General features: G+C 39.7%; 1 protein-coding gene across 4 annotated transcripts in view; it reads left to right on the top strand.

Moving 5' to 3' along the window:
* The first annotated feature begins 629 nt into the window (after positions 1-629).
* The window catches only part of CTNNA2 (catenin alpha 2), a 1,425,261-nt gene continuing 1,399,957 nt past the window's right edge, over positions 630-25,933 (top strand). For 2 of the 4 annotated variants that reach the window (XM_060187715.1, XM_007531774.3), the window contains exon 1: positions 631-807. The gene's annotated coding sequence lies outside the window, so the exon portion shown is untranslated. Of the gene's footprint in view, positions 808-25,933 lie in introns of all 4 variants that reach the window. The other 2 variants (XM_060187717.1, XM_060187716.1) reach the window with 2 other exon arrangements.

Raw genomic sequence — 25,933 nt, 5'->3', positions numbered from 1 at the left:
TCAGCTTGCTAAGCACCTCTGTACCTTTCCAGACCCCTTAGAGTCCACTTCCTCAGCCTCTAATTGCAGGTCCTAACCATAGTCATCCTGAGCGGACCTGGCTGCATAGGGCCTTCTTTTTGCTAGGTGTACACCTCTGAGTCTCACCTTTCCGCGTACCCCTGCATTCAGCCCTGCGGCTCGCTCACCCCTGCAGCTCACCTCTGAGCTCACCCCTTTGGCTCAGCCCAAGGACTCAGCCTTGCCCTCACTCACCCCTGCACCTCAGTCCTGCTCTCATTCAGCCCTGTGGCTCACCCCTGCGGCTACTCTGAGCTGCCCCCTCCGCACCCCAGCACCTCCCATCCTGGTCTCAGGCTGGGCGCCTGGTCCCCGCCCGCGGTTACCATGGACATTGCACCTGTGCCCTGGAGCGGCGCCCCTGACCCTGTCCCCTGTAACCCCCTGCGGCGTGGTGCCCCTGCCCCTCCCCTTTCCACGCGGGCTCTCCCGGCCACGCCCCTACCCTTTCCCCTCCCTCCCCTTCCCATCCCCCCTCTCTCTTCATTCCTCCTCCCTGCACCCCCGTCCCTCCGCGCCTCGCGCCTGCGCACTGACCGTCCCCGCTGCGACCCGGGGCTGAGCCGAGCGCGAGAGGGGGCCGGCATCTCAGCGAGGAGGGCGGAGACGGGCGGGCGGCTCCCTCCTCGGCCACGGTAGCAGCGCCTACGTCCCCGCCATCGCCGTAGCTGTGCCCGCGTCGTCCCCGCAGCCACCCGCCACCTGCCGCCGCGAGGAGGAGGCGACACGTGCGCCCGCCACCAAGGGGTGAGTCCCGGGAGCAGCGCTCCTGCCTTCCGGCCCCCGCCGCGCCCTCCCCAATACCCCCCTCCACCCTGCACCCTCCTGCCTCCCGGCCTCCCTTCCAGCCCTCCTTCCGTCTCTCTCACTCAGCCTCGTCCTCCCCTGCATCCTTCCTTCGCTCTCTCCCTTTCCCCCTCTCCTTTAGTCCTATCCTCTCCAGCCTTCCTTTCATCCCTTCTCTCGGTCTTCCCAGCCCCTCTTTCTTTCCTGCCTCCCTTAGCCCCGCTCTGGAGCGCTCCCCCCGCCTCCCCCCCCCCCCCCCCCCGTTGCCAGCTGCACTGTCGGGGTTCAGGGCTCCAGGACACTGGGCACAGACCGAGGCGCGCCTTTCCCGCAGCTCCTCCCACAGTCCCGACCAGGGGTCCCAAGGCTCCAGGACTGTAGGGGTTCAGGCGTCCAGAACTCCAGGGGTCCAGAGGTTTAGGAGTCCGGGGGACCAGTGGACCAGTGCTGGGGACCGGAGGCCAGAGGCAGACAGCAAAGAGTGAGGGTCTGGGACCAGGCTCACGGGCAGGAGAGCTGCCACCTGGATGATGCCGGCAGCCCCCACACCAAGCAGCAATCAGGTCCCTTTCTTTCATTCTTTCTTCCTTCCTTCCATATTCTCTCCTCTCTCTCTCTCTCTCTCTCCTCTTCTCCCTTACTTTCTCTCCCTCCCTGTCTTTTTCTTACTTCCTCCTGGGAATCACATATCCCCACAGTGTCTAGATAATTTTAAACCCAGGTCTCCCTGCTTTGATTGTCTCTGTGAGAGGCCACAAGAAGAGGTGGGGCACAGGAAGGGTGGTAGTAGTGGCCTCTTATTCCCCAGGCCTCTCTGGATTGAAAATTTTCAAACAACCCGCACAATATTAGACTTGAAATTGAACCCATGTGTCCTTAGTCTTGTCACTATCTACTTCAAAGGCAGAAGCTCTGTAAAGTTTAATACGTTTGTACCACAACATTATTTATGAAGTGTTCTGTTCTGGTCATTATACAAAACACCAAGGTGTATTGACTTGGGTATACACTTTCGTTCATTGCGGGTTAACTTCTTAAGGAAGGTAATCAACAGACTTTTTTAAATTTTTATTTTTTGGAGTAATTAGGTTTTCACCACAAGTTCATAAATAGCACTAGCTACATTGTAGCCTTCAACAGATATCCTTGTGCCTTCTCATTTATGTTCAAACAATTGTGAAGATGTTTGAACAGATGTATACTGTATGATTTACAGCAATGGAAAAGTTGAATTAGCTTAGCTTCATTTTCAGCAGCTTCAAATTTCTGTCGGTTTCACTTACTTCACCAAATAACCAAATAGTAAATACTATTTTACTATTTAAATGTAGTATTCAAAGTAATTGCCTTTTTTATTTTCAAATGCTGATGCTGAAAAGTTTATACATGATGGGACAGTCACACCTTAGAATTCATCATTTAGTATTATTTTAGTATTCATCATTTCAGAAAGGCCCAGTAGTATTAAGTTTAAAGCTGAAATGGGACCTTTAGAAGCCTGTGTTTTGCCATGATTCCATTCACCTATAAACCACAAAAAAATGTAGTACTATAGAATAGTCATGTTTTATGTTTAAGTGTGTGGGAAGGAAGTGAAAATAAGACAGGTTCAGTGAAGTAGTCATTGAGAACTGCTTTTTAATGATTTTTCTCTTTTCATTTAAATTATATTCCAATCATGTTAACTGTATTTTTGTATTTTATGAGAATGTAAAGTAGAAGTTGAGCTGAAGAGAATTACCTTCCATAGTGACTTAGTGTTCATTTGATAAGGAGCTTGTATCTGAATCAGTTTTGGGAAAGTGTTTACAATTAGAAATGAAGGATCCCCCTGCTGCCCCAGTTCTCCCTAGGAGGAATGCAGTTCCATAAATGGCTTGGCTGACTCCTAAGATATGTGGCAGGAGTTTGGTGGAGTTACCAGTATCACGATGCAAAATTATACTTTACTCTGTCTAGTTTGAGTAGTTACATTACTTAGCAATGTACACACAGTTGTCCAAATTAGTGTTTGTAATCTTTTTTCATGAAATGCCATGAACTAAGAGAAGACTACAGAGCTAATAATGTGACAATAAATATACAAGTTGTGCCTTATTTTACATTCAAATGGCTTAAATTCTAATACCTCAACTACCTTTTCTTTGTAGGATTCATAGTTGTGAGTGTGGAGAGGAAGTAATCCCTTATATAGTTTCACTGCATTTTCTGCATACAATGATGTGGGTGCATGCCTCAGTTTTTAATACTCTGCTTAAAAAAGAAGGAAACATCTTTTATTTCTCTACTTCATATTCACTAATCTACTTAGTAAACCTAAAATATATAAGGTTGTTGAAAATTTTAAATAAAGCAGCAGTTGTTTATAGCAAGATTTTGAGAAAACTGATTTTAAGTGAAATCTAAGACATACCTTTAAAAAGCAGTTTGCTACTCTGACCACAATTAATTCACAGATGAAGATGAACTTTATCTGAATAATTTCATTTATAAAGTCTTCTGCCTTCCTTGGTTGAGCATTTGTTAATGCATGATAAAGATTTAAAAAATTAACAATATCTTATGGGCACAGTGTCTCTTTTCTTCAGGACTCCTAAAAGTGCCATGCTAAGTTACACAAAGTAACCTAAATAAGCAGAAACAAATAGCAGACACTCTCTGTGACCTTAGGTTATAATCTGGTTGAGAACAGGCCTCTTCATGAGGTCATATTTCATGGTTGCCAGGAACAGTATCTTCAGAGAGAGCTTTAGACGGGAATGCACTTTACTTAAGCAGTAGGATGTGGTACTCTTATGAACTATTAAAGATTTTTTTCATCATCTATAAAATAAGAATTATGCAGATGCATAGGCTTGGTTTAAATTTGAATGTGGTTGACTAGCACTTGGTATAGACAAGACATGACCAAGTAAGCATTATAACTGGGTAGACAGTTTCAACAGTATATGATTCTTACTGGTATAAAAAAAGCAAGTAAGCTTCAAAGGAATATCAGGGAGGACAGACATTTATGTAGCTAGCTAAAAAAAACTGTATGTTAAGAGTAGCATGGAAGCCTTGATAGAGAGTTCAAGAAAGCATTGCATTCACTACAGCTGAAACAAAAGCTAAAGGGGAGAAGCAGCACAGCCTGTTTTTTTTTTTTTTGGGGGGGTTATTTACTGGAATATCTGGCAAACTGGTGACTGTCTTACAAGGTAATAAACAGTCAGTGTTCTTACATCATCACTAGGGATATGACAATGTGGGACCTATTTTATCATAGAATGTCCATTTCCCCAGGGAGCACATTACAGCTCTTTGTTTCACTGTGATCCCTACCCCAAGATATAGAAGCCAGAATCTGTATTACCAAGAAGAGTCTTCTTTTTTAATCTCCTAGTTTTAAACTTCAAGCACAGAGAAAATGTGACTTTTCTAGACTACTAATGTTTACTTCTGTTTATCCCCAACTCTCTTCTTTTACTTTAATACACAGATAGCTCAGGACTGTATCTTGGACACTAGTAAACAGGATTAGTTTATATTAACATAGATGAAATAGGTAAGTCTATTTCTGTCTTAGGTTAATTACCTTTTATTCCATTGTTACCATATCCTCTTTGGGGGAGGTTTTTCAAGATTGTTAATGATTCCAAATGATTTATATGTTTAGAGTTTTACTGGGAGGATAGGGTGATAAACAGAGGTCTGTCTGTGTATGTGCACTGAGGAACTTAAATAACTGACTGTATGGGGTGACTTTTTTTTACTGCTTATATCTTCTGAAGCACCTTTATTACTAGTGTTCATGAACTACTCTGACATAGTTGTCTACGATTATTTTAGCATACAGAATAAATGATATGAAAGCACTTATCTTAGCAAACAATGGATTGCCAGAAAATTTTACCTGTTATAAGTGCCAATATACATAGTTTTTATATTTAATTTATTTTAAATAACTAAACACCGTTTCATTGCAATGTTGAAAAATGCTATGATGATCTTGTATTTATATTTTAATTTATAACATATAAAATTGACCCCATGCACTGTATTTATTAAGATACACAGCTATGAACATAAATTCCAAAATTCAGCAGTTTAACAAATCACAGACTACAGCATTTCTTTTTCTTTTTTTTTTCTTTTTTATTTAAGAAAGGATTAATTAACAAAACCATAGGGTAGGAGGGGTACAATTCCACACAATTCCCACCACCCAATCTCCATATCCCACCCCATCCCCTGATAGCTTTCCCATTCTCCATCCCTCTGGAAGCATGGACCCAGGGTCATTGTGGGTTGCAGAAGGTAGAAGGTCTGGCTTCTATAATTGCTTCCCCGCTGAACATGGACATTGACTGGTCAGTCCATACTCCCAGTCTGCCTCTCTCTTTCCCTGGTAGGGTGGGTCTCTGGGGAAGCAGAGCTCCAGGACACATTGGTGGGGTCTTCAATCTAGGGAAGCCGGGCCGGCATCCTGATGATATCTGGAACCTGGTGACTGAAAAGAGAGTTAACATACGAAGCCAAACAAATTGTTGAGCAAACATGGACCCAAAGCTTTGAATAGTGGAGAGGAAGTGTAAGGGGGATACTCAATGCAAACTCTAGTGTACTTCTGCTTTCAGGTATATATTTTGCAGTAGTTTATGGATACGTGTGAACATATGCTCTCTCTCACAGAAACTGTTGTATATCTAGGTTTTGGAACTTTGTTAGCAAGTCAACCACCCGAGATGGAATTAGAGTATACTATGAAAGGAAAGGTCTCACCCGAGTAATGAAGCTGAAGGGTTGTCATTCCACACGTGAAGTCTCTGGACACAGTCTGAAGTGAAGCATGTTGAGGTGGCAATCATTGTGTTGGTTAGGTTGTGATCGGCAGATGCAATATTATTTGATATAGATTGGGAGAGGCATACGGGAAAGTGGGCCCTTTCCAATGGTTCCAGGACTGGGGGAAGTAGAGGCTCTATAGTGGAGGTGTGAGGTTCCTGCTGTCTTAGGGTTCAAAAAGACAATCGATAGTTAATGTTATCATCACATTATTTGGTAATTGGGTTAACTTTGAAAAGTCCTTTTGTTAGGGTTTGCTGTACAGTACCCAGTATCTTGTATATAGTTGTGCTATTGGTTGCTTCTGATCTACTTGGTCTAGGCTTTTGAGAGAGTCTGCATATCAAATGCACAGCCTATATATTAAAAAGATTCAGTTTGTGTTTTGAAAAACTTCGGGACATACAATTAATTTTCCCCCTCTCATATTAATTAACTAGTGATTTATATGACTACATTTTACTAGGAGTGTACATAAACACCATTCCCACCACCAAAAGACCCATCCCTCCCACCCACTCTCACCCCCCACTGGCCCAGGAAGCTGCATGTCTACCCCTCACCACAGGGTTTTTACTTTGGTGCCCTACTTACAATTTGGTCAGGTCCTGCTTTTAGTTTCCCTTTCAGATCTTCTTCCTCAACTTCTCTTGATGAGTGGGATCATCCCATACTCATCTTTATCTTTTTGACTTAGCTCACTTAACATAATTCCTTCTAGCTCTGTCCAAGATGGGTCAGAGAAGGTGGGTTCATTGTTCTTGATAGCTGCATAGTATTCCATTGTGTATATATTTACCACAGCTTTCTCAGCCACTCATCTGTTTTTGGGCACCTGGGTTGCTTCCAGGTTTTAGCTATTATGAATTGTGCTGCTATGAACATAGGAGTACACACCTCTTTTTGGTTGGGTGTTATGGAGTCCTTGGGGTATAACCCCTGGAGAGGAATTACTGGATCATATGGAAGGTCCATGTCTAGCCTTGTGAGAGTTTTCCAGACAGCTCTCCATAGAGGCTGGACCAATTTACATTCCCACCAGCAATGTAAAAGGGTTCCTCTGTCCCCACAACCTCTCCAGCATTTGTTGCTGCTGTCCTTTTTGATGTATGTCATTCTTACAGGAGTGAGGTGGTATCTTAGTGTTGTATTAATTTGCATTTCTCTGACAATCAGTGACCTAGAGCAGTTTTTCATATGTTTGTTAGCCTTTTGGATCTCCTCTGAGGTGAATGTTTTGTTCATATCCTCTGCCCATTTTTGGATGGGGTCATTTGCTTTTTTGGTGCTAAGTTTGCTGAGCTCTTTATATATTTTGGTAATTAGTTTCTTGTCTGATGTATGGCATGTGAAGATCTTCTCCCATTCTGTGAGGGGTCTCTTTGTTTGTTTAATAGTTTCTTTGGCTGTGCAGAAGCTTTTCAATTTGATGTAGTCCCATTGGTTTGTTTCTGCTTTAGTCTTTCTTGCAATTGGGTTTGATTCATCAAAGATGTCCTTGAGGTGTAGGTGGGAAACTGTTTTACCAATGTTTTCCTGTAAGTATTTGATTGTTTCTGGTCTGACATCTAGGTCTTTGATCCATTTGGAGTTGATTTTTTTTCTGGTGAGATAAAGTGGTTCAATTTCATTCTTTGCATGTTACAACCCAGTTTTCTCAGCACCATTTATTGAAGAGAGCCTCCTTTTCCCATTTAATCCTTTGTGCCCCCTTATCAAAGATTAGATGTCCATAGGTGTGGGGATTTATTTCTGGGCTTTCAATTCTGTTCCACTGGTCTGTGTGCCTATTTTTGTTCCAGTACCATGCTGTTTTGATGATGATGGCTTTATAATATAGTTTAAGGTCTGGGAGTGTGATGCCTCCATTTCTGTTTCTTTTCCTTAAGATGGTTTTGGCAATTCTAGGTGTTTTCATGAGCATTTTATTTTCAGCTTTGAACCTTTTTTCAATATTATGCAGTTAATTGTTTATTTATTTATTTACTCACTTATTTATTTCTATATTTTTACTAGAGTCCTGCCCAGCTCTGGCTTATGGTGATTCAGGGATTGAACCTGGGACTTTTGCATAACCATTATCCTATCTACCCCCATCCCTTATGAAGTTTTTTTATAGAGTCATCAGATCTAAATAGAAATTTTAATATATCATGGTTTTAGATAATTTCGTATTGAAGCGTTAGTAATTTTTGACAAGCAATACATTAAGTATTTTATTTTTCCTCATAAGTGACTTTTTATATTGGAGATGAATTGTAACTGTCACACAGACCAATAATTCCTTGAAATTTTGCTATTTATTTATTTTATTGCCAACACTGAATTCACTGCACCTGGTGGACATTTTTCCATTTTCTTTTTTTTGGGGAGGGGTCCTAATTTTATTTGTTAAAACAGAGAGAAATTGAAAGGGGGAGAGAAAAGATAGAGAGAGAGAGATAGAGACACCTGAAGACCTGCTTTACTCCTTGTGAAGCTTACCCTCTGCAGGTGGGGGCCAGGGGTTTGAATTTGTATTATGGAGAATGGTTATGTGTATGCTCACCTGAGTGTGCCACCAACTGTCCCCCAAATTTTATTTCTAACCTTATAAAAAATGAGTCTGATTTTGTGAAATGTAATTTTATAGGCTTTATTCCTTTTTTTAAATTTAAAGACTATATGTATAAAACTCATAGTCTCTTATTTCAGATGGAATGACAGTATGAATTGATAGGAATAGTGTAAACAACACAAAAGTTACTGTGGTGAGAAAAAGAAGAGGTGAAATAAGGTTTCAAAATAATTTGGGGCCAGTCACACGGCACTATGTGTAGGAAACCATGTTTAAGCCCTTGGTCCCTACCTGCAGGGGGGAAGCTTCACAAGTGGTGAAGCAGGGCTGTAGGTGTCTCTCTGTGCCTCGCCCTCTTTATCTCCCCCTCCCCTCTCAATTTCTCTCTGTGTCTATCCACTAAATAAATAAAATATAAAAGTAAATAAGTGCTGTATAAAAACATTTCCTGCCCCCCCCCCCCAGCTCTGCTCAGTTCTAATTTATAGTGGTTCAAAGGATTGAACCTGGGAACTTGGAGCCTCAGACATAAAAGCCTTTTGCACAATCACAGTACTACCTTTCCCCAACCGCTGCTGTATAAAAATATATGTTTTATATATGTATACATGCATGAATATTTGAAAATATTTGTACATATACATAAATATGGGTGGATTGAAATAGAGAACTGTAAAACTTAATGTTGATTTTTCAGAATCTTGCTATTCTCTTTACTTAGGGTTTTTACAGCGGGAAGGTCAGAGAGAAAGATAAGTAATATGTTAGGGGGAACTGCCTGATCAGGAATATTGACCCAAATAATACACTCATCTGCTAGAGTAGTTGGTCCTTAGATGAAGAAATGTATCATAAAGTATAAGGAAAGATCATTTTGTAATAGCCAACAGAATGTACTATCAATAGACAATCTATAGGATGCTTTTGAGATGCAATATCGAATAAGTTGGGCTTATATTTTATTTTGCCACTAGGGTAATCACTGCAGCCTAGTGCCTGCACAACTCCACTGTTCCCAGAAGCTATGTGTATATTAATAGTGGATGAGAGATAGAGACTTGGGGGTGGGGCAGGGAGAGGCACCCATAGCATTGTTCACTGCTCTTGAAGCTTCCCCCTTTTTGTGGGGAAAGGGATTTTAGCCTGGATACTCAATTACACTAACTGTGCACTCTACCAGGCGACCGCCTAGCCAGGGCTTTTTATTTTTTATTTTTTTTATTTTGTTCTTTTCAATTTTTTTCCCTTTTGTTGCCCTTGTTTTTTTATTGTTGTTGTAGTTATTGTTGTTGCTGTTATTGATGTTGTCATTGTTAGATAGGACAGAGAGAAATGGAGAGAGGAGGGGAAGACAGAGGGGGAGAGAAAGACACCTGCAGACCTGCTTTACCACCTCTGAAGTGATTCTCTGCAGGTGGGGAGCCAGGGGCTCAAACCGGGCTTTATATTTTTTACTGTGTATCCAAAGTAAATCCAAGATTTTTTTTAATTGGCACCTTGATTTTTCACAACAAAAGCTTATGAACTCTTCTTGGAGGTCTTTTCTGTTTCTTTGTTAATTTACCCAGGAACCACTAAATATGTATAAATATATAAATAAACAAAAGAGGAGTGCTTTCAACTTAGACTTTAATGGAACGGAGGTGTGACCCCAATCCAGTCTTTTTAAGTTTGTCTGAAATCCCTTGGGTAAGACCGGTTGTTTGTGACCATTGACTTATCTCTCAGTAAGATGGTATAGATGTCTCTTGGCCATCTCCAAAGAGATGATTGTTCTCCACTATTTCTAGTAAAGAATATATCAAAAACTGTTGACAGAGATATGTCACTTTGACATGTGGAATATTTTGAACTAGGTTAACTGAAGCCTACTGCTAATTATGTGACTAATAAATCCCTCAAATGCTCTAAACCTTATTGATTTTTTTTTGCACTGAGTGACTTGAAATTGTTATCAGAATATCTTACAACTTTTTAACTCTTTTCTTTGTAATTTCAGAGCATGACAATTTCTTACCATGTCCCTTTCTTTTTATAGTGAAATAATAAACTACTACTACACAAGTAATACCTTCCTCCTCAGTGACATATACATTTCCTTTCCAAAAGAAATGGAAAATTTAGCTTTACGTTGTCTCAGAGCTAAGGAAGAACTAAGGCACATTTCCATACACACATCTCCATCCTTCTCTGCTCTTTACTGCTTAAAATGCTTTCCTGGGCTGGAGGTACACATCACTTCTGTGTCTAATCTAGGGTCTAGCCTAGTTACAGTTGATTTGTTTGAGTACTGTCATGGTCTATGAAATAGTAAGTGGCATTTAGGCACTCATATTGAGGTACTGTTTATTTAATAAGTTATTTGTAATTTAAAGTTAATATTTTTGCTTCAGTCTCAGCAAAGCCATGCTTAAATTCTAGTCTATAATATTATAGTCACTGAATTTATACTACTCAGTAGCCTCAAGTTTTTATTAACATTTTTTGTACTAAGATATGTTGAGGTCTGTTATGTATATACAAAAATAGATCCACTTTAGTTTCTGTTGCATGTTGACAAAAATACTTATATAACTACCCCCACAAGAATGTTTCCACTGCCCTATATAACTATATTGTGTTTGATCTGCTTTCTTTCCCCAGCGATTATTTTTAATGTTCTAGAAATGGATGTAAAATAATTATATAATCCCTATATTCTTTCACTGAGCATAATATTTTTGAGACTTTTCTATGACTTTGAGGATATGAAAATCTAGGAGAAGCTATAGGAGAAGGTCATTGTGATGTGAGGTTAGGCAAAGATGTTTCATGGCCTAATCATAAAGCACTAATCATAAAATGTAAAGAAAAGGATAGAAAAAACTAAAAGTACAAAACTGCCATTCAAAAGTCATACAATTTGCTTAGTCCTTGTAGCTTTCTTTCCACTATTTCTCTAGATACCTGACAAATAAAGTAATTGTATATAGAGCTCTTACATTTCAGTAACAGTGCCAACAGTCCAGCTAAAAAATGAAGGCAATTTCTAAAGACATTTCACAAAAGATAATACAAATATTACCTATGAGCACTTGAAAAGCGTTTTAACTCTGAACCATGAAAAGTGAAAATGACAATATTATACCACTTACAAATACTATAGTGTAGTGATGGCATTAAAAAGAATGATACTATCAAGTTTTGGAGATATAAAAAAGAACAGAAGCATTCATACATTTGCTGATGGGGGGCCAGATGGTGGCGCACCTAGTTGAGTGCACATGTACAGTACACAAGGACTTGAGTTCAAGCCCCTGGTCTCCATCTGCAGGGGAAAACTTCACAAGTGGTGAAGTAGGGCTGAGCTAAGAGTGGGGCTGGGCAGTGGTACACCTGGTTGAGCACACATGTTACACTGCACAAGGATCTGGGTTCAGGCCCCTGGTCCCCACTTGCAGGGGGAAAGCTTTGCAAGTGGTGAAGCAGGGTTGCAGGTGTCTCTCTGTCCCTCCCCCTCTTTATTATCTCCATTTCTGGCTGTCCCTATCCAATAAATAAATAAAGATAAAAAAAAAGCTACGGTAAAAAAAAAAAAAGATGGGAAAAGAGATAAGAGTAGACCACAACATTGGAGTTTTCCCTTGGTTCTATGGACATGAATGTGGCTCACTGTATGGCAAACTATATCTCAGGCCTCAAAGAATATATTTTAAAAGGACATGTGTAAGTCAAGAGAAATGCAGATGAAGGTCTCTAGGTCTCAGACTTGCGCCATCTCAGTAGTGCACCATTATGAAGAAGCAGTGCCAGAGTTTACCTTTGTCCAAAGCCCCCCTGTTCCCTCATCTATTTCTCTACTAATCTAGTCAGCAGGAGGAAAGGTAGCGAGGGCTAAGCCTAATCAAGATCCTCCTGCTGGGATTAGCATCACTTGCAGTTTTTCCTGCAACACGTGGCTGTGTGATGGACCTGAGTGGGGCTAGATAAGCTGGATGCCAGCGGTTCTATTGAGAAAACGAAAGGGGACAATGAAGGTTGAGTAAGCTCATGGCATTGATTGTTGCGGTCTCATTTAGAGGTCTGTCAGGCTGTTCTCAGTTTTGTGGGGAGCTGTACAAAACAGACAGCTGGGGTTGTGACTGCAGCTTGTGGGAATGTGTGCATAATCAGATGATTGTGAACTCTAAGGTAAAAAATGGTAGAAATGTAGATGTTAGCCCATAGTCTGAACTGGAGGGGAGCAGATTCTAGATACAAGAGAAGAGTTTGAAATAGACAAGATTATACAGGGATAGGCCAAGCCAGGCACAATTGGAGTTGGTGGCTGTGGTCTGGAACCCAAGGAGGCGACTCAATTGCAGTTTGCCCATCTGTGCAATCAGACCTTAGGCAACAACATTTTCCTGTTTTGCTTGTTTAGGCAGAAGCCAAAACAGTAATTATTCTCCATTTCTTTGCCATTTTTTTCTTTCCAGCCACTTTATTCTATGTGAAGAATAGATAATAGCCATACCTCTCCCCAGTCACCCACCTACACCCACCAATATTTTCCTGTCATCTCCCTGGTCATATATTATGTGCTTAATAAATGCTGGCTGAATGAAGTTTCTCGGTCCATTCTATTATTGAATCAGTTCTGTGACCTAGCTAAGTAAATATATATTCTTTTTTCTTTTCTGCCTCACCCCCTTTTTTTAATTGCCACCAAGGTACAGACACCAAAACCTAGTGATATCTCTGGCATTTGCTAGGACAGAGAGATATTGAGAGGGTAGTGGGAGAAAGAGAAACACCTGCAGCACCACTTGTGAAGCTCCACTCTGCTGGAGAGGGGACAAATACTTCTTAAAAGTTACTAAAACCTGGTTTTGGGAACACACCGACTGTCAGATTCACAGAGAAGGAAGATACTCAGTACTTGGACTCATGAGCTGACCACTTAGTAGGAAAGACCTGTATTTCAGTACTCCAGTCCTGGAAATATTCTTATAGAATGTATATATTCCAGTGCAGTACTGACTGTGAGTCAAATTCAGGTGGACACAGAAGCTGAAGCAAGGCACTAGTGGTGGGAAAAACATGGAGGAGGGAATGACCTTGGACGGAACTTCTTGGGACCGAGTTGAGCTCTCAGGAAATGAGACCATGAGTACAGAAGTGGGAAAAGTGAAAGCACAGCCAGAAACCTAAGCTGGGCTGCTGATAAAGGCTCAGAGGACATCTGGACACTGGGACTGAAGTGTGTGGAAAGGCTGGTGAGGAGAAAACATATTTTGCCTCTGTTTGTATAAAGGTATCTTAAGAATGCAATAACAGAGGACACATTGTTTGGAAAAGAACACATCAGACTGACTTGAGGGCAGAGGACACAGTGAGCCTCAAAGAAGCAGCAAATAATGAGAATGATTTTAAAAGCAAAAAAAAAAAGTTAAATGTTATGTAGCTCAACATACTTGTATTATATTTAGATTGTAACATAATATCCTAAACTGCATCTTCACATATATGTTTGGCTGGATCCGCAAAGAAATATACCATTAAAAGGACTGCTGCTTGCTATTTAAAATTTTTTAAATTATTATTTATTTTCCCTTTTGTTGCCCTTGCTGTTTTGTTGTAGTTATTGTTGTTGATGTCGTCATTGTTGGATAGGACAGAGAGAAATGGAGAGAGGAGGGGAAGACAGAGAGGGGGAGAGAAAGACACCTGCAGACCTACTTCAGCGCCTGTGAAATGACTCCCCTACAGGTGGGGAGCCAGGGGCTCGAACCAGGTTCCTTACGCTGGTCCTTGCTCTAACTGGTCCTTGCGCTTTGCGCCACGTGCACTTAACCCGCTGCACTACCGCCGGACTCCCAGCTGCTGCTTGCTATTTTAGTATGGTTCTGCCCTGCTCTGTTTAAACTTTATGACTTTATAGACACATTGGTCCTGCCTTTTGTTGTTTAAGCAGAGTTGTGATTAACATCCTTTTAAAAAAGTATTTTATTTTTCAATGATATATATATATATATATATACACACACACACACACATATATATCTGTATATACACATATCAATATATCTTTTGCCTCCTTTCCTTTCCCCTCTTTTCCTCTCCTCTCTTTTCCTTTGTTCCTCTCTCCCCTCCTCCTCCCCCCTTACCCCTTCCTCTCTTCCTCTTCCCCCTCGCCTCCTTTCCCTTCCCCTCCCCTTTCCTGAGCCCTTCTCAGCTATAGCTTTATGCTAGTACTGGGAATTGAACTTGGGACCTCTGAGCCTCAGACAGGAGAGTCTTTGGCATAACTATTATGCTGTCTTCCCACAGGGAGCACCTTACACTGCACTACATAACTTCATGGTGGTGGAGCCCTGCTCTGGTGCTTCTCCCTGTCTCTCTAACTTTCCTTCATTTTCAGACACAACAGAGAATACAAATTGTGCTGGAGAAGTGGTTAAGCAGTATCCTTTGGGAAGCCCAGAGTATGAAGCTCCACACAATGTGTGAGACCATGGACAGCTGAGGAGGCAGTGCTCTGTCCCTCCAACCCCCTACCTGTCCCTCCCTCCCCACAGTAATGGATAGTGAGTCATTGGGCCAGGAAAGACATTCAACAGTTACCATATATGCCTGAGGAGCTGAATTCACTCACTAGCATCACATTAAAAGGAAAAAGTGAGTTAAAAAAAGTGAAAGGCAGTTGGAATTTGGGACTTACAAACCATTTGGATATGAGGGACTAAGGACAAAAGTCAGCAATTTTTTTTTTTTAATTTTGTAGTTCCTGTGAGTCATAGCTTGGGAGTAAGCTGCTTATTAGAATCAAGGAGCTTTCAGGAATTCAATATCAAATTTCAGTAGACATTACTAGTAAGTCTGACCACTGAGTTATATTCAAAACTATGGGAGGTAACAAAGTATGAATGTAGGTGAAGGGCCAGAAATGTTTGAAGTGTCATTGTAAACATGAGGTCTGCATCCTCAAGAAATACAACACTTAAGAGACAAGCAAGAAATGAAAGAAATACATATTAAAAAAAAAGATGGGAGTCACCTGAAGAAATTTACCTCTAAAATCAACAACATAAGCTAAGCTACAAAAAAAAAACCCAAACAAACAAAAAAACCCAGACTTTACTACAGAGAGAAATGTTACTCTCACCTCATATACTTGGTTTAGAATTAAAAAAAAGATTTAAAAAAATTATTTATTGGATAGAGATAGCTAGAAATTGAGAAGAAGGGGGAGATTGGCAGAGAGACAGAGAGACACCTGCAGTCCTGTTTCACCACCTGTGAAGCTTTCCCCTTGCAGGTGGGGAATGGGGGCTAGAATTTGGTTTCTTGTCAATTGTAACATGTACACTCAATCAGGTGGTGACCCAGCCCCCTTGGTTGAAAATTGTATTGTCTGGATCAATACCTGGATAGATTGTAGTGTCGAAGTTTGCATCTGCTTATTGCTTTCCTCTTTGAGTTTTCTATTCCTAACAGCCAGTGTGAAGGAGTGTAAACAGAACAGGCAGATGAGAAAGCCAGGAGGCTCTTCCTCTGGTAGAACTCTAAACCTCTAGTCATATCCCCCACCTCAGAAACCAATTCAGCCTGCTGGTAATCACACAAGACAGTAGTAGGCGGCTACATTAATCACCTAAAACTGACCCCTGGACCTGGCTGTCTTTGGTAGGAGATTTAATTTAATGTGTTTGTAGTCTGATTTCTGCTATTTAAACCAGCAGGGTTTTTCATCTAGTTACATCTTCCATCTTAATAAACTAATTAATTATTGAGATGAGTAATATTTTAAGATAACTTTTACTAAGCTAAACTGTAACTCTTGAAAATTTAGTGATTTGTGCCAAATGTGTTTGCAGAAAAAAAAAAAAGCTGTATGGGGAGTCGGGCTGTAGCGCAGCGGGTTAAGCGCAGGTGGTGCAAAGCACAAGGACCTGCATAAGGATCCCGGTTTGAACCCTGGCTCCCCACCTGCAGGGGAGTCGCTTCACAGGCGATGAAGCAGGTCTGCAGGTGTCTGTCTTTCTCTCCTCCTCTCTGTCTTCCCCTCCTCTCTCCATTTCTCTCTGTCCTATCCAACAACGATGACAACAACAATAATGACTACAACAATAAAACAACAAGGGCAACAAAAGGGAATAAATAAATAAAATAAAATTAAATTAAATTAAAAAAAGCTGTATGTACCTTTTATTAACAGTATGTTTCAAATCTCCGAAAACAATTTTTTTTTTCTAGTAGAGCCTATAGCTTATCTGTTAAGGGGAAACATAATTCAATTTATCTGCCCCTACCAAAGTGTTTCATTTTTGAATCCTTTTTTTTTTTTTCATTACATAGGCACAGCAATTGTGCTTTTTCTCTGAAGTCTGGAAAAAGGCGAAGTGAGTTTTCTATTAATTGATTATCCTAAACTTTTTTTTCCTGGAGAAAGATAGAATTTTCCAAGTTTCCACTGTTTTCACAGGGGAAAAGTGATCATAAAATTGTTCCAGATCAGAGAGGCTAAAGACTAAGTGAGGGCACTGTATTTTTTCAGTAAGAGGGTCCTGTGTTGATTTCAAGAGTGACTTCAGGCAGGTTTCAACTCAGAAATCTGAAAATGGTATTGAATTGAAAAATAATTGGGAGAAAAATGAGATGCTGCATGTTTCCAAAGTTGTTTGGTAACATTTAATACTAAAAGGCAGAGGAAGATAGACTATAAAGAATAGGTTTGATTTAGCTTCCTTTTTAAAAATGAAGTAACTGAGAATGGAAAAACAGTCTGAATAGAAATTCATTGACATATTCGTTTCCCAGAGTTGGTGTAAAGGAGTGGGTTTGAGAATTGTGACACTTAAAAAAAAGTGAGCTTTGTCTTTGTCTGCATAATTTCTATTTCTTCTACTCTAGTGCAATGCTTAAACTATTACAAAATGTTGGAGGGCTAGAAGAATGTCAACTATACATTCTCGTATAATATATGGGTTGCTAAAGTTCAGTTTTATGATCATAATCATCTTTTGTAAATCTTCACCATTACAGAAGTTTTGACTTAAAGAAATTATTTCATAAAGTTAATGCTGTTAGTTGTTTTAATTTGTTTCCAGGTGAATATTTTCATATCCTGGTTAAGGAGAATAAGTAACTTACATATGCACCTTTTTCATTTCTTTTGTGTAGAATTATCAATTTATAAGCATTGGAATGCAAGACAGGTTAAGTTCTTAATTCTTACTTTGAACAAATATGATGAAAACAAAAGAAGTTTGTTCTCAGCACATGAACAATAGACATAGTTCCTAAACTTGGGAAATAATCAAATGTTATGGTTTTTGCATTTATATACCTAGTAATTAGGATATTACATGATGTTTCCATATCAACAGAGACAATCTCCTTGCACACTGGTTTTATGCCTGTAATTAAATACACAACAGGGTGCCCATAGACAGCCTGAGGGCCAAGACAAGCGAGGTGTAGACTATCAACATGTGCTCATGCATATAGGAGTCCTATGTGATTTTTTAAACTGATATTTGATTACCAAATTCATATTAATAAGGTAGCTCTCTAAATTACTAATGGAAGGAGACAGAACCTAAAGGTTGTTTCCAGTCTCAACAACTCTGTTGCTATTTTTCTGATGTATTTGAAGATATTGAAGTAACTTTCTTTTCTGCTTTTTTGAATTGTGCAGTGTTAATAATAAACTGATGTTGCTTTCTCATCCTATTTTGTCTCAGAAAATATAATTACATTACAGTTACAGAGGTGTTCTTGAGAGAGCAGTGATGCTCTGGGATTTAAGGGAGTCTATTCCCTGACATACTTGATTAAAATTTCTGGAGCTTTTTGACTGTAGGGACTTTAGGAGGTCGAGACAGATTGTTTTTACTTTACTTGTTTCTTTTTTTAACTTTTCTGGTCCTTTTATTTTATTTTTTTGTATTATCTTTAATGATTTATTGGATAAAGACAGACAGAAATCAAGAGGGGAGGGGAAGAGAGCAGTGGGGGCTGCATATGCCAAAACAGGCCTTTTCCAGGTCAAGTCTTGCTATACCTCTTAGATCAGTTTGTGCAGCTTCATGTCTTGTTTAAATCTACTCCTTCCATTGTAATTCTAGCAGCAAATACTCGATTCAGCTTAATTGACACAAAATAGAAGCACTGGAATGAGTTTTGTTTTTCTTTTATGAGCCTCACAGAGTTGATATAGGTGGAGATTCATTTATTATAAAAACTGATTCATGAATAACTTTTGCTTCTCTTAACCCTAGACAATCTCCATTAGATATATACATGTTCTAGTACTGATGGTGTTGTTCATAATGAGCCACACTTTTTTATTTTGGTATTCTGCATCTATTTTTTTCACTTTCTCAAATATATTGGCCACAACTTTATGATTATGAACTTTAAAAAAAAACAGTTTTTCAAGAAACCTTTTTTATTCCCAAACTTTTATTATATCATCATTGTCAATTGTTTGGTAATAATTAATTTGAAAATCTATTTTGTGAGAAACTTCTGCAAGAGCCTCCTGGAAATACACATGGCTTTAGTTTGATAACAAATGAAGAAGCCTGACCAAGAACAGAAAGGAAAAAAATTTTGAAGTAAGCAATCAATGAGTTAAATATAAAATCAATTTTTTATTTTTGAATGGTCATTTTATATTTTCAAAAAATTATTTCTTTTTACAAGAGAAAAAAACACATAGCAATGAGAGCATACTGCTCAGCTCAGACATATGGCAGGAACACAGATTGTGCCTGTGACTTCTGGGGCTTTAGGCATGAACGTCTACTGTGCTACCTCTGCATATCTTCTGTCCTGTGTTGCACTAAAAAATAGTAGGATGTGCAAAGTAAAGTATATATGTGTGTTAGCCCGTTTTATAGTTAACTACTCCTTTAAATCAATAGATGAATAACTGCCTTAAACAATTCATTCAGAAAAATTGTATATTGCATTTTAAAAATAGAGTTGTTTTGTTTATACAAACAGGGAAATGAAAAAACCAAGAGCATTTTTTAGTAAATAGAACACAGACCTGGCCTTTTTACAGATGTGTGCCTCTCTATATCATTCATTCAAAGATTTATCTTTACTTTCTAATGACATCATTTCAGCTAAATATTCCCAATAAATGATCATTTATTACCAGATAAAATCTCTATAAATTTGGAAGAGGTAGATCAAATGTGAATGGTGAGGAAATCAGGATACATAAAGATGGTATTTCTGTAAAGACTTAAACATGACAGTGATTTTAGCTCCTTTCCAGTTATTTCTTCCAGTTGCCCCTTTAGGACTGAACACTGTCATCCCTCCTTTGAAGAACTGAGAAAGCACCCATTCAATTACCATGATTAGATCTGCCTTGCCATGAAATATCAAGACTGTTGGTCACCTGTCTAAGAGGACACAGAAGCGAACAGTTTTCAAATCTTCTTCTTACTCAGACATTCATCTTATTAGTTAGGTGTTACTCAGGCAGGAAAATATGGGTGGGTAGGTTCAGAGGGGTCATATGAGATGCCTGCCACAAGGTGCCAAACCACATATGTTGAAGTGGGAAGAGAAGTTGGCAGAAATTTAGAGATGCAAAAGAAAACTGTGCTGGATTTCACATTGTTAGCCTCACTTTCTCAAGCAGCCTAGGTTTATTTTTTTATTTTTTTTTTTATATTTATTTTTTATTCCCTTTTGTTGCCCTTGTTGTTTTATTGTTGTAGTTATTATTGTTGTTGTCGTTGTCAGATAGGACAGAGAGAAATGGAGAGAGGAGGAGAAGACAGAGAGGAGGAGAGAAAGATAGACACCTGCAGACCTGCTTCACCGCCTGTGAAGCGACTCCCCTGCAGGTGGGGAGCCGGGGTCAAACCGGGATCCTTATGCCGGTCCTTGTGCTTTGCGCCACCTGCGCTTAACCCACTGCACTACAGCCCGACTCCCCGCAGCCTAGGTTTTAATTTTTATTTCTTGCCATTTTTGTTTGTCAGGAATGGAGTAGTGAAACTAATTAGGTAAGGGCATGGTCAGTAGTCTGTGGAGTTAGAGTATCTATTTAACCCTATTATATATTTACGATGCAAACTCTAGTTTGTCACTATCCAGAAAGGTTGGGAAAATTTGGGCAGATGGTAAAATCCAGAACAATTTATCGTAAAAATCCAAAACAACTTAGATATTCTTGATACTATAGTATCATTTTAACATTTCAAAGTTATAACTGGCACATTTTGACTATTACTGTTGTTCAGTACTGATTACATTCATGTTTTCTACATGGTTATCTCTCTCTGCACATGCCTTCCTTCTTATGTACATTTATTTGTATGTAACTTGTTAGTTCATTTCTCGTGTTGCCCCATGGACTTTAGAGTAAGTTTTATTTATGCGATTTGGTTTTCCTTTTTGCTTCTTCTTTAATGTAACTCTTTTTTTTGTTTATTTTTTATTAACTTTATTTATTTATTGGATAGAGACAGCCAGAAATTGAAAGGTGCAAAGAGATAGAGAGGGAGAGAGACAGAAGAGACACTTGCAGATCTGCTTCACCACTCGTGAAACTTTCCCCTCTCCAGGTGGGGACTAGGGGCTTGAACCCAGGAACTTACACACTGTAACATATGTGCTCAACCAGGTGTGCCACCACCTGGCCCCTGCCTCTTGTTCATTATCTGGGATTCTCTTGTTGATATCTGACTTTGTCATTATTGACTGAATAGGCCATTAACCTGTTTATCTCTGTTCTTTTTAAGCGCATGGGAAGGGTTCAGAAAAATTCCACTCAAAGTAGTTGGTTGGTGAACTGAGGAAATGATTGCTTAAACCAGTAGTTGGACCTTCTTGACCTACCAATACTTCTAGCTAGGAAATCAGCACCATTTTTTAGAAATCAAGTTTTTTGAACTGTCTACTCAGTTTCTCAGTGTTTTCTTTCAGATTTCAATTCTGGGATTTTGCTGTCTTTTCTTTAGAATATTCTGCCTACACCCTTTCCTGCCTTCCTGTGACTTCAAGCTCTTTTTCATGCCTTTGTACCACATTTCATCTTTTTGTCCTTTTACTCTTATGGCGTCAATGCCTGTTTTCCTTTTCTTTCTTTTTTTTTTAATTTCTTTATTGGGGAATTAATGTTTTACATTTGAAAGTAAATACAATAGTTTGTACATACATAACATTTCCCAGTTTTCCATATAACAATACAACCCCCACTAGGTCCTCTGTCATCCTTTTTGGACCTGTATTCTCCCCCCACCCCCCAGATTCTTTTACTTCAGTGCAATAGTGCAATATGCCAATTCTAGTTCAGGTTGTACTTATGTTTTCTCTTCTGGTCTTGTTTTTCAGCTTCTGCCTCAGAGTGAGATCATCCCATATTCATCCTTTTGTTTCTGACTTATTTCACTTAACATGATTTTTTTCAAGCTCCATCCAAAATGGGCTGAAACTGGTGAAGTAACCATTTTTAATAGCTGAGTATTCCATTGTGTATATATACCACAACTTGCTCAGCCACTCATCTGTTGGGTAGTTGCCATCTCCCCCTGGCTTCTTCTTATCCATATGCCTATATAGGGATTTACTGATCCAAAGGTTTGGTCTATTTACATAAATCACTTTTACATAAAGCACTCCAGGGCATTGGTGGTTCAGTTATAGGATTCTCGCCTGTTCCACCCCCTCCTTGTCACACTCTGATTTTCACCAGTCACTTTTCTCTCCACCCTCTCTATATCACATCCTGTTTCCACCCTACTTGGAGAGTATAAAAACAGCTGCTCTTCTGATTAAAGACACTTGGAAATTGCTTTCCTGCTCCGAGAGTTCCAGAGTGTATCTCCTGCGGAAGTTGGTGCAGCACGCGTTCCTGATCCCTCTCCCACACAGCAGCCTAGATCAGCTCCAGTTGAGTTCTCTCCAACCCAGAGAGCACCGGCTCGGGAAGAAGTACTCTCAGGCTATCCCGGCACTCATCTGTTGTTGGACACTTGGGTTGCTTCCAGATTTTGGCTATTACAAATTGTGTTGCTAGGGAGTTGGGCAGTAGCGCAGTGGGTTAAGTGCATGTGGTGCCAAGCGCAAGGACCGGCATAAGGATCCTGGTTCCAGCCTCCGGGTCCCCAACTGCAGGGGAGTCGCTTCACAGGCAGTGAAGCAGGTCTGCAGGTGTCTCTCTTTCTCTCCCCCTCACTGTCTTCCCCTCCCCTCTCCATTTCTCTCTGTCCTATCCAACAACAACGACATCAATAGCAGCAATAATAACTAAATCAACAAGGGCAACAAAAAGGGAAAATAAATACATATGTAATTAAAAACAAAACAAAACAAATTGTGCTGCTAAGAACATATGTGTACACAGATCTTTTTGGATGGCTTTGTTGAGTTCCTTAGGATATATCCCCAAGAGAGGAATTGTAGGATCATAGGGTAGGTCCATTTCTAGCCTTCTGAGAGTTCTCCAGACTGTTCTCCACAGAGGTTGGACCCATTGATATTTCCATCAGCAGTGCAGGAGGGTTCCTTTGACCCCACAACCTCTCCAGCATTTGCTGCTGCTACCTTTTCTGATGTATGACATTCTCACAGGAGTGAAGTACTATCTCATTGTTGTCTTTATTTGCATTTTTCTGACAATCAAAGACTTGGAGCATTTTTTCATGTGTTTCTCGGCCTTTAGGATCTCTTCTGTGGTGAATATTCTGTCCATGTACTCCCCCCATTTTTGGATTGGGTCATTTATTTTCCTGTTGTTGAGTTTATAGCGAGCTCTTTATAGAATTTGGTTGTTAGCCTTTTGCCTGATGTACGGCATATAAATATCTTGTCCCAGTCTAGGGGAGCTCTCGTTGTTTGGTGGTTTCTTTTGCTGTGCAGAAGCTTTTTTAATTTGATGTAGTCCCATAGGTTTATACTTGCCTTAGTCTTCTTTGTAATTGGATTTGTTTCATTGAAGATTTCTTTAAAATTTATGCGGAAAAGAGTTCTGCCAGTATTTTCCTCTTAAGTATCTGATAGTTTCTGGTCTAACATCCAAGTCCTTGATCCACTTGGAATTTACTTTTGTATTTGGTGAAATATAGTGGTTCAGTTTCATTCTTCTGCATGTTTCAACTCATTATTTCCAACACCATTTGTTGAAGAGACTCATCTTTCCCCACTTAGTAGTCTGGGCACCTTTGTCAAAGATTAGATGTCCATAGGTGTGGGGGCTTACTTCCAGGCTCTCAGTTCTATTCCACTGATCAGTGTGTCCATACATGTTCCAGTACCAAGCAGTTTTGATTACAGTGACCCTATAATACAATTTGAGATCTGGGAGTGTGATGCCTTCAGTTCTGTTCTTTCTTGTCAAGATTGTTTTGTCAATTCTAGGTCTTTTCTGGTTCCAGATAAACACTTGCAGCATTTGTTCTATTCTCCTAAAAAATGTGGTTGGGATCTTGATGGGGATAGCATTAAGTTTGTATATGGCTCTGGATAGTATATTCATTTTGACAATGTCAATTCTTCAACCCATGAACCCATGGAATATCTTTCCATTTCCATTTCTTTGCGTATTTTTCAATTTCCTTGAGTAGTCACTCATAATTTTCAGTATTCAAGTCTTTCACTTCTTTGTTTACTCCCAGATATGTTATTGTTTTTGTTGCTATAGTAAAAGGAATTGATTTCTGGATTTCAACTTCTTCTAACTTAGTGTTTGCATAGAGGAATGCCACTGACTTGAATGCTAATTTTGTAGCCTGACTCCTGTATTGCCTGATCATTTCCAAAAGCTTCTTGCTGGATTCCTTAGATTTTTCTATGTGTACTATCATGTCATCTGCAGATAGGGAGAGTTTGACTTCTTCTCTTTCAATCTGTATCCCTTTAATCCCTTGCTCCTGCCTGATTGCTATGGCAAGAACTTCTATCACTATGTTGAATACTAATGGTGATAGTGTGCATCCCTGTCTAGTACCTGATCTGAGGGGAAATGCTTCCAGTTTTTCACCATTAAGTATGATGTTGGCTGTAGGTTTGCTTTATATAGACTCCACTATCTTGAGGAATTTTCCATCCATTCCCATTTTTTGTAGTGTTTTGATCATAAAGGGGTGTTGTATTTTGTCAAAGGCTTTCTCTGCATCTATTGATATGACAATGTAGTTTTTAGTCTTGCTTTTATTGATGTGGTGGATCACGTTGATTTATTTACATATATTAAACCAACCTTGCATCCCTGGGATAAATCCCACTTGGTCATGATGAACAATCTTTTTAATAGACTGCTGTATCTGGTTGGCTAGAATTTTGTTCAATATTTTCGCATCTATGTTCATCAGAGATATTGGTCTGTAGTTTTCTTTTTTGGTTGTGTGCCTGTCTTCTTTTGGTATTAGAGTGATGTTGGCTTCATAGAAGCTGGAAAGGAGTGTTGTAATTTAACTGAAAAAGGGATTTAAAAGTTTACCGGCTAGAAGAGTTACACGTGTTCAGTTCCCAGGAGAAGTAGCAATGGTGCACCTCCGCCAACATTCTTCTGACCAGGAGAAGAAGAAGCAGCCAAAGAGAGCATGACTTCTGGCTGGCTGTACCTTTAAGTTTATTCAGCCCACCCACAATGCTTTGCACACCAGCACAGACTAGATCTACCCACAGCCCACCATGCACCTGTGCAGATCATTGCATACTTGCCACCAAGGCTGATGTCAGCACTGTGCCAGGACTTCCATCCATGGTTGCTGGTATACTTCACCACCACAAGGGAGTATTCCAGTGTCTTTAATCTTCTGGAAGACTTTTAAAAGTAGAGGTATTAGTTCTTCTTTGAAGGTTTGTAGATTTCATTTGTAAAACCATCTGGTCCAGGACTTTTATTCTTGGGAAAGTTTTTGATAACTGTTTCGATTTCATTAGCTATGATGGGCCTGTTCATATTATCTAGTTCCTCTTTATTTAATTTTGGAAGTTTGTAGGTATCTAGGAAATCGTCCATGTCTTCCAGGTTCTCTAGCTTGGTGGCATACAGTTGTTTATAGTAGCCTCGCATGATACGTTGAATTTTTGCGGTGTCTGTTGTGCTATCTCCTCTTTCATTTATGATCTGATTTATTTGGGCTTTTTCCCTTTTTTGTTTTGTGAGTTTGGCTAAAGGTTTGTCGATTTTGTTCACTCTTTCGAAGAACAAACATTTACTTTCATTGATCTTTTGTATGGTTTTCTTATTTTCAATGTTATTGATTTCTGCCTTAACTTTAGTGATTTCTGTCCTTCTGGTTGCTTTAGGGTTCCTTTGCTATTCTTCTTCCAGGTCTTTAAGATGTGCAATCAGGTTGTTTATTTGTGGTTTTTCTTGTTTCCTAATGTGTGCTTGTATGTCTATGAACTTCCCTCTCAGTACTGAGTTAGCTGTGTCTTGAAACATTTTGATTTCTTCCTTTACTTCCTCATTGACCCAGTAGTTGTTAAATAGTGTACTGTTGAGCTTCCACATTTTGGGACTATTACTAATCTTTTTTTTTTTTTTCCTCCAGGGTTATTGCTGGGCTCGGTGCCTGCACCATGAATCCACTGCTCCTGGAGGCCATTTTTTCCCCCTTTTGTTGCCCTTGTTGCTGTAGCCTCATTATGGTTATTACTATTGCCATTGTTGATGTTGTTTGTTGTTGGATAGGACAGAGAGAAATGGAGAGAGGAGGGGAAGACAGAGGGGGAGAGAAAGATAGATACCTGCAGACCTGC

This window comes from Erinaceus europaeus, chromosome 3, assembly GCF_950295315.1.
Source record: "Erinaceus europaeus chromosome 3, mEriEur2.1, whole genome shotgun sequence".
Taxonomy (NCBI): domain Eukaryota; kingdom Metazoa; phylum Chordata; class Mammalia; order Eulipotyphla; family Erinaceidae; genus Erinaceus; species Erinaceus europaeus.
Note: the sequence above shows the minus strand (reverse complement) of the source record. Positions and strands in the feature narration are given on the sequence as shown.